This window comes from Coptis chinensis, chromosome 1 (assembly GCF_015680905.1).
Source record: "Coptis chinensis isolate HL-2020 chromosome 1, ASM1568090v1, whole genome shotgun sequence".
Lineage (NCBI taxonomy): Eukaryota > Viridiplantae > Streptophyta > Magnoliopsida > Ranunculales > Ranunculaceae > Coptis > Coptis chinensis.
The window spans coordinates 40,977,880-40,992,647 of record NC_141456.1 but is presented as its reverse complement, the minus strand read 5'-3'; the positions used below and the strand labels follow the sequence as shown (position 1 = coordinate 40,992,647).

The following is a 14,768-nucleotide window of genomic DNA, read 5'->3' as shown; positions in this document are numbered from 1 at the left end:
AACTCGGAAATTTCGGAATACTTGGTAAATTTTTAAAGATCTCTTTACTTTCAATTATTTTTGGAATATCATACGCCAATGTTCATTGTAGGGAGAGAAAACCATGTCCACAACACCAATGTACCAACAACAATACGCACTTGTTTACTGAGAAAACCCATTTTCATTCAAACAAGTGATCCAAGAAAACGAGAAAAAAGAACTCCGCGACCACCAATAGCAAGCATTGTATTCTCATTGAGGTCTGGGTATTTGTAATGTTTCAATCTTTTTTCGTGTGTGGAAATTGAAGCGTGAAGTGTCTGCATAAATAATAGATTATGGTCTTAGACTCTAAGTAGCTTTATATAATATTCTATCTATTGGAATTTGGCTTTTGGATTGGTCTGGAAGTCATTGTATGACTCAATGACATTTTTTTTTCATATCATTGTTATTATGGCGACGCGGTGTAATGACAATTAGAGTGGTCCAATTCAAGTGGGAAGTAAGGGCGGGTTATGTTTTGTTTTTTTGTTTTGGAAGTAAAAAACTAGAAAATGAATGAACGGTCGAGATCTAATCAAGTGGATAGTAAGAGAAGTATATATTTTTGGAATAAATTGGCAATAATATCGGAAATTTCGGATCGGATCGGATTTTAGAATTATATCCAAATCCGATCCAATTTTTTTTTGAAATTTTCGGAAATCGAAAAATCGGCCCATGAAAACTACACCCAGAACCAGACCAATTTCGGGTCGGATTTCAGAAAAATCGGAAATTCGGCAAAAAGAGACACCCCTAGGTTAGACCCAAAACTAAGGCCAATTGTCTAAACTAATTGTGTTCACGTTATTTTCATTTCTTGCATTCATACTATTTAATAATAATGGGGATTTGGGTTGATTAGTATTGATTCCTTAACAATAATAAAACTTCTGCTCACGTACTCATTTTGCACTGTAACATCGTAAAAGATAGTAGATATTTACTAGTAAACTGCATAGCAGTGGGGCGTGAGCGGAGAGAGAGAGGGAGGAATAGGAGAAGATGAGGACATACAGAAACCAACCAAGCAACGTTTTAGGCCACCTATCTTACCCGACCCAAGATCGTCTGCTCCGCTCACTTGATAAGGTGTATAATATATTACAATTAGTCTCTTCCGGATGAGATGTAGATTCCCATGCTGGAGTTTAAAGCCTTGCACAGTGGTGGAGCCAGGGGGCCCAGGGTACATCCTAGTGTACCCTCAATGGCGGAGCTAGGGGGTCCCAGGGTACATCCTGGCTCACCCTCAAATTTTGGAGAAAAAAAAAAGCTTTATATATAAAAATATATATATATATATATATATATATATATATATATATATATATATATATATATATATATATATAAGAATAATTATAAAACAATTTATATGAATATTGATTTGTTACCTAACCTACACATACACATACATCGTACGTAACATACCAAAAACGAAAAAGAAAACTTCGTCAGTCTCACATCTTCTCACGGATTGTTCTTTATATCTATTTTTCATTCATAGAACAATACTTTTGGTATGAGTTTTATAAACATTTATTGTAATTCTTTGGTAGGAAAAATAAAAAGGAAAAAAAAATGAGGAAAAAAAAACAACACTCACGTCCCAATATTTCATAATATATTTTCATTGGTACGTTATTTATATTTTTACATATTTACATATTTTTACACCTATGAATATTTTTACATATTTTTATTGGTTGTAATGAATTATATCGGTTAATCGAATCCATGATAATTTATTGTGTTGAATGTGTTTCTACACTAATTTTGATTGTTTAGTGTAATGAAATTAGTTTTGAATCTACTTTAAGACATTGATTGAAATTTTGGAATGGAACGAAAACAATTAAAACAAACGCGTAAGTGAAGACAAAAAGAAATACACTAAAGTCTACCATTTTACAATATTTTTGCCGTATTGAGTGGTGACAATTTATTTTTTTCCATTGCCCCGACTATTTTTCTTATGACAGACCTAAAAATTCTTTGCTTTTGTAAATTATACAGTTTTGAAGTGGTTTCCTAGCTAAAGCATATATACGAAATATTTTCTATTTTTAAGTTTTTAATTTTCTAAAGCTAAATGAAATGTTAATTGTAATTTCAAAGATTTAAAAAGAAGGACAAATTGAGTGTGTTAGTGTGTATTTTTTGTTAGTTGTGTTGAAGTGGCTAACCCTCACCAATAATCCTAGCTCCGCCATTGCGTACCCTCAACTTAATAAAAATATATATATATATTTTGAGTCTTTGGCTTATTTCAAAGTAAACCAAATAAAAGTGCACATGTACCGTAGTTATGTTTATTAGTTAACTTGTTTTTTTTGAAAGGAAACCAACCAAAATTACAAAAGGCGCACATGCATGATGTACTTGATGCACAGTTGTAGACACGCACCAAAAAATCAAAATAGAAAACCAACAATTACTCAAACTAGAAAACCCATCCATATATAAACCAAAATAAAAAAACCCTCTTGTATTTATCAAAATAATAATAATAATAAATAAATAAATAAAAACCCCTCATGTACTCTACTTCTCCATTCTCTATTACAATATATTAAAATTTAAGTCTTCTACTCTTCTACACAAACAAACATTTTTACACCTACCGATTTTGTGGATGTAACTATGTAATATTTATATTATTTAATTTTTTATCGTTTTTTTTTATTATTTTTTTGTACTGATTCCTAAACCATATTATTTAGATTTTTATATATTTGTGATTATTATTTTATTTTGTGAACATTATTATTGGTGGTTTATTTTAATTCGTACAATTTTAATTAAATTGATTAGTGGTTTATTTTAATTGTTTAAATAGTTATGCTAAAGTATTTGATCAAAGAAAAATCGTTGCCCGCTCAACCAACTAGTAACACAGATTATGTTGTTAGTGTTGAAGTAGGATCTTCTTCAAAGCGAAGTCACCAAAAAATTGAGAATGGTGGTGTTGAACAACCTACATCAAAGCGGGTTCAACATGGTGGTGTTGAACAACCTAACTCAAATTTGTTCAACATAAAATTTGTGAAGAAGAGATGATTTGTGTACCAATATCATGATGTAATAATTAAATAGTTGTTTAAACATACATTGAAAAGATTTTTTTGATAGCATTGATGTTTATTGATCTACTATAGAGATGATATTTTCTGTTATGAATATCATAGATTGAATTCTTTTTATCTTTTTTTTTTTTTATGAATAATTAAATAGTTGTTTAAAAACATACATTGAAAAAGAAATTTTTGATAGCATTGATATTTAGTTGATCTTGCAATATTTCCAAAAGATGAAGAATGATGACAAAAAGAAAAGGCCACCGAGGATCACTATGAAAAAGTACTTGTTTAGATTGAATTCTTTTTTTTTTTTTTTTTTTTTAATACATTTATTGCAATCATTTTATATGAGTTTTTTTTATATTCAAAATATACTTTTTTGTGATCTGGTTAAATTTAAATTTTTAGTTAAAAAAAAATTAGTGTATTGTTTTTTTATGCTTGGTTTTTAGGTGGCTCACCTCATTTATATTCCTGGCTCTGCCACTGGCTTTGCATCAACCTACTTAGGCTGACCGTGTTTTTTTTTTTGTGTATTTGGGAGGAAACCTAATTGCCCTTCTACTAAGGGAGAAATCCTAATTAGCTTTGGCTGATCTAGTGGGGTAACACTAACTAACCCTAAATTGTATTATCCCAGAACTACACTACCCATTGCCAATTGGTATTTTTTGGATGCCTTAAATTTATGAAATTTGCTTCGTATTCTATTGCTAGCATTCGTTGATGCCTCCAAATTCCTCAGTGTGGAATCCTATGTTTCATAGATGTAAAAAATCTAGATCATTGGGGTGGGTTTTTTTTTTAAAGTTATTGTTGTAATTTGGAATAAAATGAATGAAGAAATGTAATGGATTATGGATGTGAGAGGAGGATACAGTAGTAATAACTTCAAGTCTAGAATACAGGCAGTAATGATTGCATTAGCCATGCCTATTCTTTGGTATGTCAATATATTTTTTTATTAGAGTTTCTTCAAAATATCTAAAGATAAAAAAAGGAGAGGCAACAGTGTTTGATTTCCCATTACATTATGTCAACAAAAGCCTTCAGTACGTTTAAACTACTTTTAACACTTGAGGGAAAAAAGTCAAAAAACTAAGAGATGGTTTGGTGTGAATTGTGATGGGACAGTCATGTACTGTTGAGTCTTCTGCATATATATTTTGTTTTTATCTTTCTTAGTTTTGAGTTTGAGTGGTGGTTGAGAATGGAGGAGAAGTATGAATCAGTGAAGGAACTTGGGTCTGGAAACTTTGGAGTGGCATGGCTTGTGAGAGATAAGAAGACTGAGGAGCTGTTTGCTGTCAAATACATTGAAAGGGGGGAGAAGGTTGTATTTTATTTACTGGTGTGGCTTACTTCTGTTTGAATTTTGAGTATTTTTTTTTCTCCGTTTGATATTATTGTTGCAATTTTGAGTTTGATAATAAAGTCAATATCTTTACTTCTTGTCTCCAGATCGATGAGAAAGTTGAGAGGGAAATCATCAACCACAGGTCTTTGAGGCATCCAAACATCGTTAGCTTCAAGGAGGTAAGGTTCATTTTATTTTATAAGATTACACACATGATTATAAGAAGTTTTTTTGTTATATGTGGTGAGGCCGTGAGGCTTATCTTTTGTTTATATATTTTTCTTCAAGCTAATGCCATTCAACCTTCACCAAGTAAATTTTCAATATCCATATACAAGACTATCTATCACATGGGATTGATTGTGGTTATGCCTCAATATGTTTACATACACATCTGTAACAATGATTATATTGCTTAACATAGGCAATAATATGTATGTATCACGTACATACCATTTAATTTCGATCCGGCTAATTGGTTCTGCTTCCCTCAAGTAAAGATTTAAATATTGACTGATATGTAGGGAATAAAGATTTCAATATTATCTGGCGTGAGATGAATTTACTGTGCAACAATGTATAACCTAGTACTAAATGTTCATGTGTATGTGTCTTCTCAAGGTTATTGTTTTCTTGTGCTGGACTGTTCTCCTTGTTCGTCATTTATCACACCTTTTATCTCTAAATTGTCCACACTCAGTTTCCAGGAAATATACTCAAGTTGAAGAACGTCAACACAGCTGTTTAAATAAACTTCAAATGCCACTTAACATCCCTCCCGCTATTTGTTTAAATCCCCCATGATACTTTTTGTAATAGCGCCGTTAGTCTCAACATGTATGATGGAATAATTTGTCAGTTAAATCTTAAATGCGGACCCTAGCTTTCAAATAAATGTGCATAATTGATTTGCATTATATAACAGATTTTCTGAAAGCAACAGAAACATTAAAATAAAGTTTCTGCTTGTAGGTCATGTTGACACCAATACATCTAGCTATTGTTATGGAATATGCAGCTGGTGGTGAGCTTTTCTAAAGGATGTGCATTGCCGGAAGATTTAGTGAAGCTGAGGTTATAGGATGAACTTGTCATATCCACTTAAATATGTGACCCTTTTCTGTTTGTGGTTGCTGATCTCTGTGCTATATTAATTTTCTCTCTTTACAAATATCTGCAACAGGCAAGATATTTCTTTCAGCAGCTAATATCTGGACTCAGCTATTGCCATTCTATGGTATACCATTCTGCTTGTCTTTGTTTTTTTTAGGTTATCTTATTTTCTAACTATCTTTCGTTCTTACTGCAGGAAGTTTGTCACAGGGACCTGAAACTGGAAAATACACTGTTAGATGGGAATGCGACTCCACGCCTCAAAATATGTGATTTTGGTTATTCTAAGGTGGGGTATATTCTGAACCTTGTAGTTGATACATATTACCATGTGAGACAACAATTTCCCTTCCCACACTATCACCCCTTTTAATATAGTAGTTGTTTCTTGTTTCTTTCTCTGAATGACAGTCTGGTATTTTGCACTCAAAACCCAACTCAGTAGTTGGAACACCTGGATACATAGCTCCAGAAGTCCTGTCACCCAAGGAATATGATGGCAAGGTGTGTATTTTTCTCTCATTAACAAGTTAATTAAATGAGTAGTGCAAACTTTGATTCTCAACCTCATCCTGCTGTTCAAGAGGCAGAGGCTGAATTAGTTATCCAAGTTTTGCACACTTGGATGATAAAGACGCTAACAGACCCATGAATTGATTGATTTTTAAAAAAAATGAGAACAGCATCGACTTCAATTCATGGATGTCTTACCGTGGACAAGTTGCAACCTCCAGTACCCTACTAGATTCAGGCATCCGAACTTGCCTCCGGTCACCATCGGACCGTTAGTTGGTCTCCTACCAGAGATCTTTTTTCTTCTCGAAATTATTGACAAAAGCTTCTCTAGTCCAGGCAATCCTTGAAAATTTGGTCGCCACATTTTCCTGAGACATTTCAATGTGTTATCCATAGTCTCACAATCTCCACTTGGGAGGGAATAATGTCAAGCCACCCTGAACTTGCTGGTATATGACCAAATAGGTACACTCGGTATTATATTTGAATCTGAAATAGGTTCTATGGACTATGGCGGTCCTCCACTTTATATAATAGTGGAGGCCTACCAGCAAAAAAACTCTGTTCCACCAGATTGTAACGTGACAACCTGGTTTTCCATTATATCTGCAGCAATTTTCACGTCCCTCCATGTTGAGGTGAGTATACAATTCTTGGAGCATTGTATCACATTTCTCCACTCATTCCATGCCATAATACTTCCTTCCTGCCAAATTCCTGCGCTGCAGCTATAGATTCCGATTCAGTCCATAGGTTCCACCCATTATTTGTGACTGCCCAATCAGCTCCTTCAACAACACCCAACACTCAGCAATGAAGTTGGTTCACCTAAGACCCCTTTTCATCTCTATACACACCACCCATTCCAGCAAGCCTGGGTTCCCTTTGGATGCCCCATCACAGTTCATTTTCACGAAGGAGAGTGAAAGGGTACCATAATTCTGTTACCCCTGGTAGGTTGATCCGAGTTACAATAATGGCAGCATTGCAATGTGCTCTTATAACAGGGCTTGCACCTTTCTTCTTGGTTTCAGCTTAATCTTTACTTACCTTGAAAAGGTCAGCAAGCCATTCCCATAGTTCTTGAACTGTTTCGCAATCCCATAGGATATATGTGTTGCAGTGATTCTTCTTCTTTGCAAAAAAATGGACACCTGGAGGCTAAGAGTACTGCCTTTCCCCTGTAAGCAACATCAACTGGGGCTCGACCATTCATTAGTTTCCATACTATCCCAACTAGTCGTGGGGTGTAAGGACTTGCTCTTTAAGTTCCTCGACCACCATACCTTGTTAACCTTTTTTCTGATACTCTCATAGGCTTCTGCGCGCAGAAGAGAAAGTTCCTCTAGTATTCCAAATCCACACTCTATGATCTTCAATTGTACTTCACAAGAAAAATAACTGCAGAATCCCTGCACTGTTAAGAGTATCTTGCATTGTAAGACCAATGCATCACTCTCCATTAACTGTTAGATCAGCTACTTTGGATCTGCAGTCTTTGCTGTCTGTGTGGTTAAGGTTCAATTTGTCTTTCAAAGCTTGTCCACACCAGTTCTCCCTCCACAATGAACATTGGAGCCATCTCCAATAACCCAGGTAGGATGTGGTATCAACTTCGTCATGGCCCCTCTTACTCCAGTCCCCACGGTAGAGTTCTTGTGGTATTGGATCGACTCACCAGTTCTCATTTTGAACTTTGCCTGCATGCATAGAGAGAAATTATCATTGTCTGTTAGTTTGCATGATGCCTTCTTCACAAAGATAAGTTTACATCTTTTAGTCTCCTTAGGCCGAGGCCTCCCTCATCTTGAGGTTTACAACATAAGTCCCATTTCACAGTCACTCCCTTCCTAACACCAGAGCTTCCAGACCCTAGGAAGTTCCTCATAACCATTTCACACTCTTTTCTGACAGCTAGAGGTCATTTGTAGATATACATGTTGAATATAGGAAGGCTTGCTAGTGTAGTAGTATAAACTTCTCCAGAATCAGCCTACCCTTAAATGAAAGAAGCTAGCCTGCCCAAGAATTAGCTCAATTTCTAATTTTTTCAACCAGAGGCGTAAGAATTGCCTTTATAACTCTTTCTTGGCACTCTACTTAAGTTATTATCAAGAACCAGCTTTCATATTTATATAGATTTATCACAAGTCTTCGCTTCAATACAAAGAATGAAATAGAGAAAATCTTGACTGTTTTTCACTCCACAGTTTTCCTATAAAAGTCAAATTCTGAGTAAAAAGTAAAGTTTGTTGAATACATTTTTACCGAGTTTGTGGGACTATATCATCTCTTCCACAGTAGTTGATTACGTGTACTTGTCACAAGTCATTACAAAGTTGGTCTGCCACGTATGGAAGACATATACTTATTCTTGTGGGTTGGCTTGAGAGAGTTCCTGATTGTATATTGCACGTTTTGGAACATTAGGAAGCTGCTTATTACAAAATGATGTTATTATCCTTTTTTGTTGGAATAAGTAATAAAAGGACTCACAACCCCATGGGGCCTTAAGTAGAATTCATAAGGCTTTTGAACCACATGCATGTATATCATTGTATATCTACTGAAAGTAATGTGGACAACATATTCGTTTGTCTCCTAAGTGAAGCTCAGAAGGCTTTTGAGCGACATACATGTCATTGTATATCTAGCAAAAGTAATGTAGACAAATATTCGTTTGTCTCTTAATCAGCCACAATTATATATTTAACTTTATGCTTCCTTATACCCCATCAAGTTCAGCAATCCGTTTATATGTTCCGTAGTATGAGTGCCTCATCATGGGTGAGTAGTAGACTCATTTCTGGCCTCGTCGGGCACACCAAATGCTGAACCAATGGAATTATCTACATTGTTTCTTTGACTACCTACAACTTCTTAAATTGCAGATAGCAGATGTTTGGTCCTGTGGTGCGACTCTATATGTGATGTTGTTCGGAGCTTACCCATTTGAGGATCCCTTGGATCCTATAAATGTTCGGAAGACTATAGAGGTGAGTTCACTTAAAAATGTGCAAGTATACCGTTTCTGCATAACCTACTTTACGTTTTATTTGGCCAACACTGTTATTTGCGTTGATTGCAGAGAATAATTGGTGTTCAGTACTCCATACCTGACGATGTCCAAGTATCTTCAGATTGTAGGCTTCTCATCTCTCAAATATTTGTTTCTGATCCATTGAAGGTCATTTTCTTTCCACTGACTGTAAGGCTACTTATCTATATTCTTTCACCTTGTTTACAAAGTTTTCACCTTCTCTGTATCTGTCTCTCTCTTCTAATCTTACAGAGAATAACTATCCAAGAGATAAAAAAGCATCCCTGGTTTCTAAAGAACCTGCCCAGAGAACTTATTGAAGCTGAAAAATGTAATTATGAAAAGTTATACAGTTGTGAGCCAACCCAAAGCATTGAAGAAATTAAACGGATTATACAAGAGGCACGGATACCTGCAGAAGGTTCGAAACCTGGCTGGCAGTCCATGGAAAGCACTTAGGGCCATAAATGCTATAAACAGTAAGGAGCGTCATGGTATTGTCAAAACTTGGTCTTGGAGATACAAAAGCTGGGACTAGAATTTGACATCATAACATTTGATCATGTTTACAAGGAAGCAAACCGAGCAGCTGACTACTTAGCTAGTCTAACTATTGATATAAATAAGGAATGCACTTCCATTCCACCTCTAGAATCAAAGCTATGTAATATTATAAAGGAGGATAAGAGTCGCATGATGTGTAAGACTTAGATCAGTTATGAATGCAGGTTAGGGTCTACCAAACCCTCTACTTTATTCAAAAAAAGAAGCTAATCCAGCATGACTGCATCTTTGGAAGCATTAAATATGTATATGTGCAAGAACTTCTAGCACAATTGGTTGTGTATCCGTCTCTTCATGGGAGAGGTTTCAAGTTCGAATCCCACAAGAGTTGGTTGGGATTTTTTCGTTGTGTAATTATGTAATATGGGCTTTTGGGTCAGGTGAGCTTACGGGCTAGAGACAGGTGGACCAAGGAGCAAAATCAAGTTTTCATGGACAAGATGGAAGCAGTTGGGTCTATTAAAAATATGGTGCATTAGCGAGAGCATTCAAGCTAGGGTCCTTCAATGTAACTGGTGTGAGTCTGTCTACCATAATTTTTTGGGTAATTTTGACTTAACCCCCCACAGATGAGTAGCGGTTTGACTAAACCCTCCATTTTTAAAATCATTTGAGTTTGCCCCCCACTCCGTCAATTTTGTGTGTAACAGACGTTGGTATTTTAGCTATTGACTATTTTACCCTTATGAAATATTGCCCCCCACATTAACATGTTAAACCTAGCTTTGCGAAAACCCCCCCAAACATTGCCATTATTTACTCCTTGTATATAGAAAATTTACCCCTACCACTAACACGAAACAGTATGTTTCCTTCTCAGGCTTGTCGTTTATCGTCTTCTCTGTGAACAACAACAAACTTTCTTCTAGCATTGGGTCTACACTCACGAACGTATATTTAACCTTCTCGGGTTCGGCACTTCTCTTTTTTTCCCGTCTTTACCGTGTATGAACTACTTTCTTCTAGCATTGGGTCTGCCATCTTCTTCTCTAACCATGGTAACCAGAGATTAAGGGAGACTTTGCAATGACAGATAAAAGCATCCCTATCTAGAACTCTAAAAGTCTCTTAACTTAACCAAACAAATCTACTGTTGCAATCTTGTACATAGTGGTATCATCTTAACATTCATTCATGAAAGACATATGATGAATTCTATGATGCTAGTTCTTACTTATATATAATATAATGAACAGATTGCAAATGAGAAAACAATTACAAGATTGCATCCATACATCAATATCAATCTTTTATCACCAATCAATTTATCTCAAATGATGTTTAACACAAAGTTTTTCCAGTTCACACAATAAGCATGCCTATTGACAATTATTTCCCCAAGATTCACAAAGGAAATACACGAAAATCACATTGTGGTGAAATTGTTTTCAACAACAACCTTGCTTTGTTCCTTCTTGCCCAACCATTGCTCCTTCCTTCTCCACCAAAACCCCACCACAATTTTCTCAGTAACCCCACCTCCACTCGCGCTATATACCACCAACGCCGCTTGTATTGGACCTAAACTAGGATTATAAGCAGCCGACTCGCGGTAATGATCCTTTATACACCTTCCCATCGAATCCATAATAGCTAACCGACGGACATCCACTATACGAGCGTGTGGACGATTAGTCAGCCTCAAAAAGCTGCAATTTTCAATTTCCCAATCCCAATATCCACATTTCCATTACAATAAATACCATTTGAATACACATTGTTGCATTCAACTAGTCCATTATCATGTGGTTCCAATAACGATGGGCACATTCTTTTCAAGAAGATCATCCGGACCAAATCGATGAGGAAGAAATCCCGATATTGGTTTAAATTCTCCACCTTCTTCTTCACATAAAGGCAGCAATATTGGCAACGTTTGGGGGGTTTTCGCAAAGTTAGGTTTAACGTGTTAATGTGGGGGGCAATATTTCATAAGGGTAAAATAGTCAATAGCTAAAATACCAACGTCTGTTACACACAAAATTGACGGAGTGGGGGGCAAACTCAAATGATTTTAAAAATGGGGGGTTTAGTCAAACCGCTACTCATCTGTGGGGGGTTAAGTCAAAATTACCCTAATTTTTTAAATATTTCAAAAAAAACAAAAATATATATGCATATCTACAATAAGTCTGTTTAACTTTTTAAATATTTCAAAAAAAAAAAAAAAATGTATATTTATATCTACAATAAGTCTGGTATAAAGGACACAATACCCAGCATTGGCTCATCCTTTATTGAAAAAAGGCAACCGCCTACCTGGTTTGTTGGAAAATCCCCAAAGTTCACTTTAAAAATATAAAAATAGGTTTTAATTTTGTTTATATCATAAATCCCAATTTGTTTTTCTAAAACTACGAATCTAAACATGTAAATCCCTTCCTAAAAAAATGGGTCTCCACACACAATACGTGGGAAAAAAAAAAACTTCCCAAAATGTATAAGGATCAATTCTTAGTTTCTTACTTACTTACTATTTTTCTTTATTAAAATTTTGAGAAAAAAGGCCTCAATATGAAATCCGCCGTAGGCCACACTTTGGGTTGCATGTGCTAAATGTTGGGAGATTTCACTAGAAAGTCACACCTCAATCTAGTTACTTTCTATCCCAAATGACTTCAACTTGGAGATCACACCAAGAAAATCACCCACCCAAGACTTTGTTAGTTATCACAACAAACTCAACAAGCAAAATCACTGATTTATCATCACAATCATAGCAAACAATAAATATGGAAGTAAATGATGCAAAGGGACACAAAGATTTAAGGTGGCTCGGTAAATGTTATCTACATCCACACAAGAGCCGAATTTCCTTTATAGCAAAGATTGGAGAGTTTACAAGAGATAATAAGAATCAAGAACAAGAAGCCTCACTCAAACCCTAGCTCAATAGAGCTCCCACAATTCCCATAAAATGAATCTCTTAAAGTTATCTCAACCCTAACTATAAGTTTCTTTATATAGGTAGGGAGAAAATTTCGTGAGAAAATGGATTTGGTTATTGAAATTTTGACAAACTGTCAAAATTTCATAATATTTCGTCAAGACGTATTTCGGTTGGTTCACCTGGGCCATCCAAACTTTTCAAGGTTGGTCACATCAGGCCGACTTCGAAACAGGAAGGAAGAAATGTGCATGGATCTCGGTTGGTTCTCTTGGGTTGTCCAAACTTCTTAAAGTTGGTCAGATCAGGCTGACTTCGATGCAGGAGAGAAAAAACTACACAAAGGTGGGACAAGGCGACGGGGCCGGCCCAAAGAGTGAAAAAAAACTGGCTTAATCCAGCCATCTATGTTTCACAACTGTTAGTTCCTCGCTACCATCACCGGAGCAAAGCTCGACGGTTCCACAAACCCAACAATCTCCCATTTGGAACCCGTCGAGATTCTACAAGCACATCACATCTCAATTGTAACAACTCCATCCAAATCTAATTTACTAATGAAACACTCGGCTCATCCAATATGGTCTTCAAGCAAGAAGACCAGATGAAGTTGAATAATTCAATTTCATCTTCACAACACCCCTACCATAACATAGACATGTCTCCGTGGTACTCCATAAATAACACAATATCCGTTTCACCGTTTCCCAATAATGTTTGCCAAGGTTAGCTATAAACCTCCAAGCAACTCCCACTGCATGGGATATATCCGGGGTGCGTGCAAACCATGTACCATCGCCTAGGGGCTTGTTGGAAACCATGCAAGCTCTTTCTCAGCTTGCGCACCATATTCTCTCTATCCTTCCGTAGGAAACCCAACAGTTGTCGGGTGTAAATCTCCTCAACATGGTCACAATGGAGGTGAGTAGTTTTCACATCTAACTGTTTAAGATTTAAACCTTCCGCTACAACAATATTAAACACTAACTGAAAAGTATTTGGGGAGAATATCATTGCCATATATCTCTTCGAACCATCATGTTCCTTCTTGACTCGATACACCCATTTGTTTTGTAGAGTCACGTCCTTGGGTACTTTGGCAAACTCCCAAGTGACACTAAAGACGAGGGACTTCGTCTCATCATGCATAACAAGCTCCCATTCGCTAGCATCACCAACCTCCAATGCCGCATCATAGCAATGAGGTTCACCATCATCAATAAATAAATGGGTGGAGAGAGGATATTTCATGCTCAGTACAGTTTGCCTGGATAACCTCCTTAGTGCACGAGGTGGAGATGGACTTGGTGACGTAGTCTCTTCACCTGAGTCACTACTATATATCATCATCTGACTGTAGAACTTCCACAACACCACGACTTACATCAGAGCCTTCTAACTCAACATACTCAATGACACTATCTGTAACCGGCTCCACGGGCTGTGCTTCTTTTCTGTCCCTATACAAAACCGTCTCACTGAACAAGGCATCTCTGCTTTGAATAATTTTCCGGTTTTGGTCATCCCAAAAACGATAACCAAGATCATCATCGCCATATCCAATGAAGGTACACTTGACATCAAGCTTACTCCTAGCTTGGTCACTAGTGTGCACATAGGACTCACACCCAAACACTCTTAAATGGGAAAGGTTCACATCCTTCCCACTCCACACTTCCTCTGGAATCCTGAAATCCAAAGGTACTGACGGTCCTCGGTTGATCAGGTAAGTTGTTGTGCTAACACTCTCTACCCAAAATTGCTCAGGCAAGCCTGCTAGTGTACGCATACACCTAGCCCTATCTATCAGTGTTCTAATCATCTGCTTTGCGACTCCATTCTCCTGAAGTGTCCATCGCAAAGTCTTTTCCATCTTGATGCCACTGTTAGCACAATACTTCTCAAAACCTGAATCAACATACTCTCCACAATTATCTGATCTCAGCTTCTTCACCTTGAAGCATGTCTCATTCTCAACCATGGTCTTCCATGTCTTGAACACTTCTAATACCTCAGACTTGTGTCTTAAGAAATAGACTCATACCTTTCTAGTATGGTCATCAATGAAAGTCACATAATATAACTTTCCGCCAAGTGAAGAGACATTAGCTGGCCTCAGACATCTGTATGAATCAACTCAAGCTTCCTAGCTTTCAGAGTTCGACCCATCTCCTGAAAACT

At 36.5% G+C, this 14,768-nt stretch overlaps 1 pseudogene across 1 annotated transcript; it reads left to right on the top strand.

Moving 5' to 3' along the window:
- Positions 1-4,182: 4,182 nt before the first annotated feature.
- LOC147524033 (serine/threonine-protein kinase SAPK3-like) lies at positions 4,183-10,054 on the top strand (annotated as a pseudogene). The gene is made up of 9 exons (XR_015218446.1): positions 4,183-4,443; positions 4,572-4,646; positions 5,440-5,541; positions 5,651-5,704; positions 5,777-5,869; positions 5,992-6,084; positions 8,988-9,092; positions 9,185-9,283; positions 9,389-10,054. The product of XR_015218446.1 is annotated as a serine/threonine-protein kinase SAPK3-like (transcript).
- Positions 10,055-14,768: the final 4,714 nt, after the last annotated feature.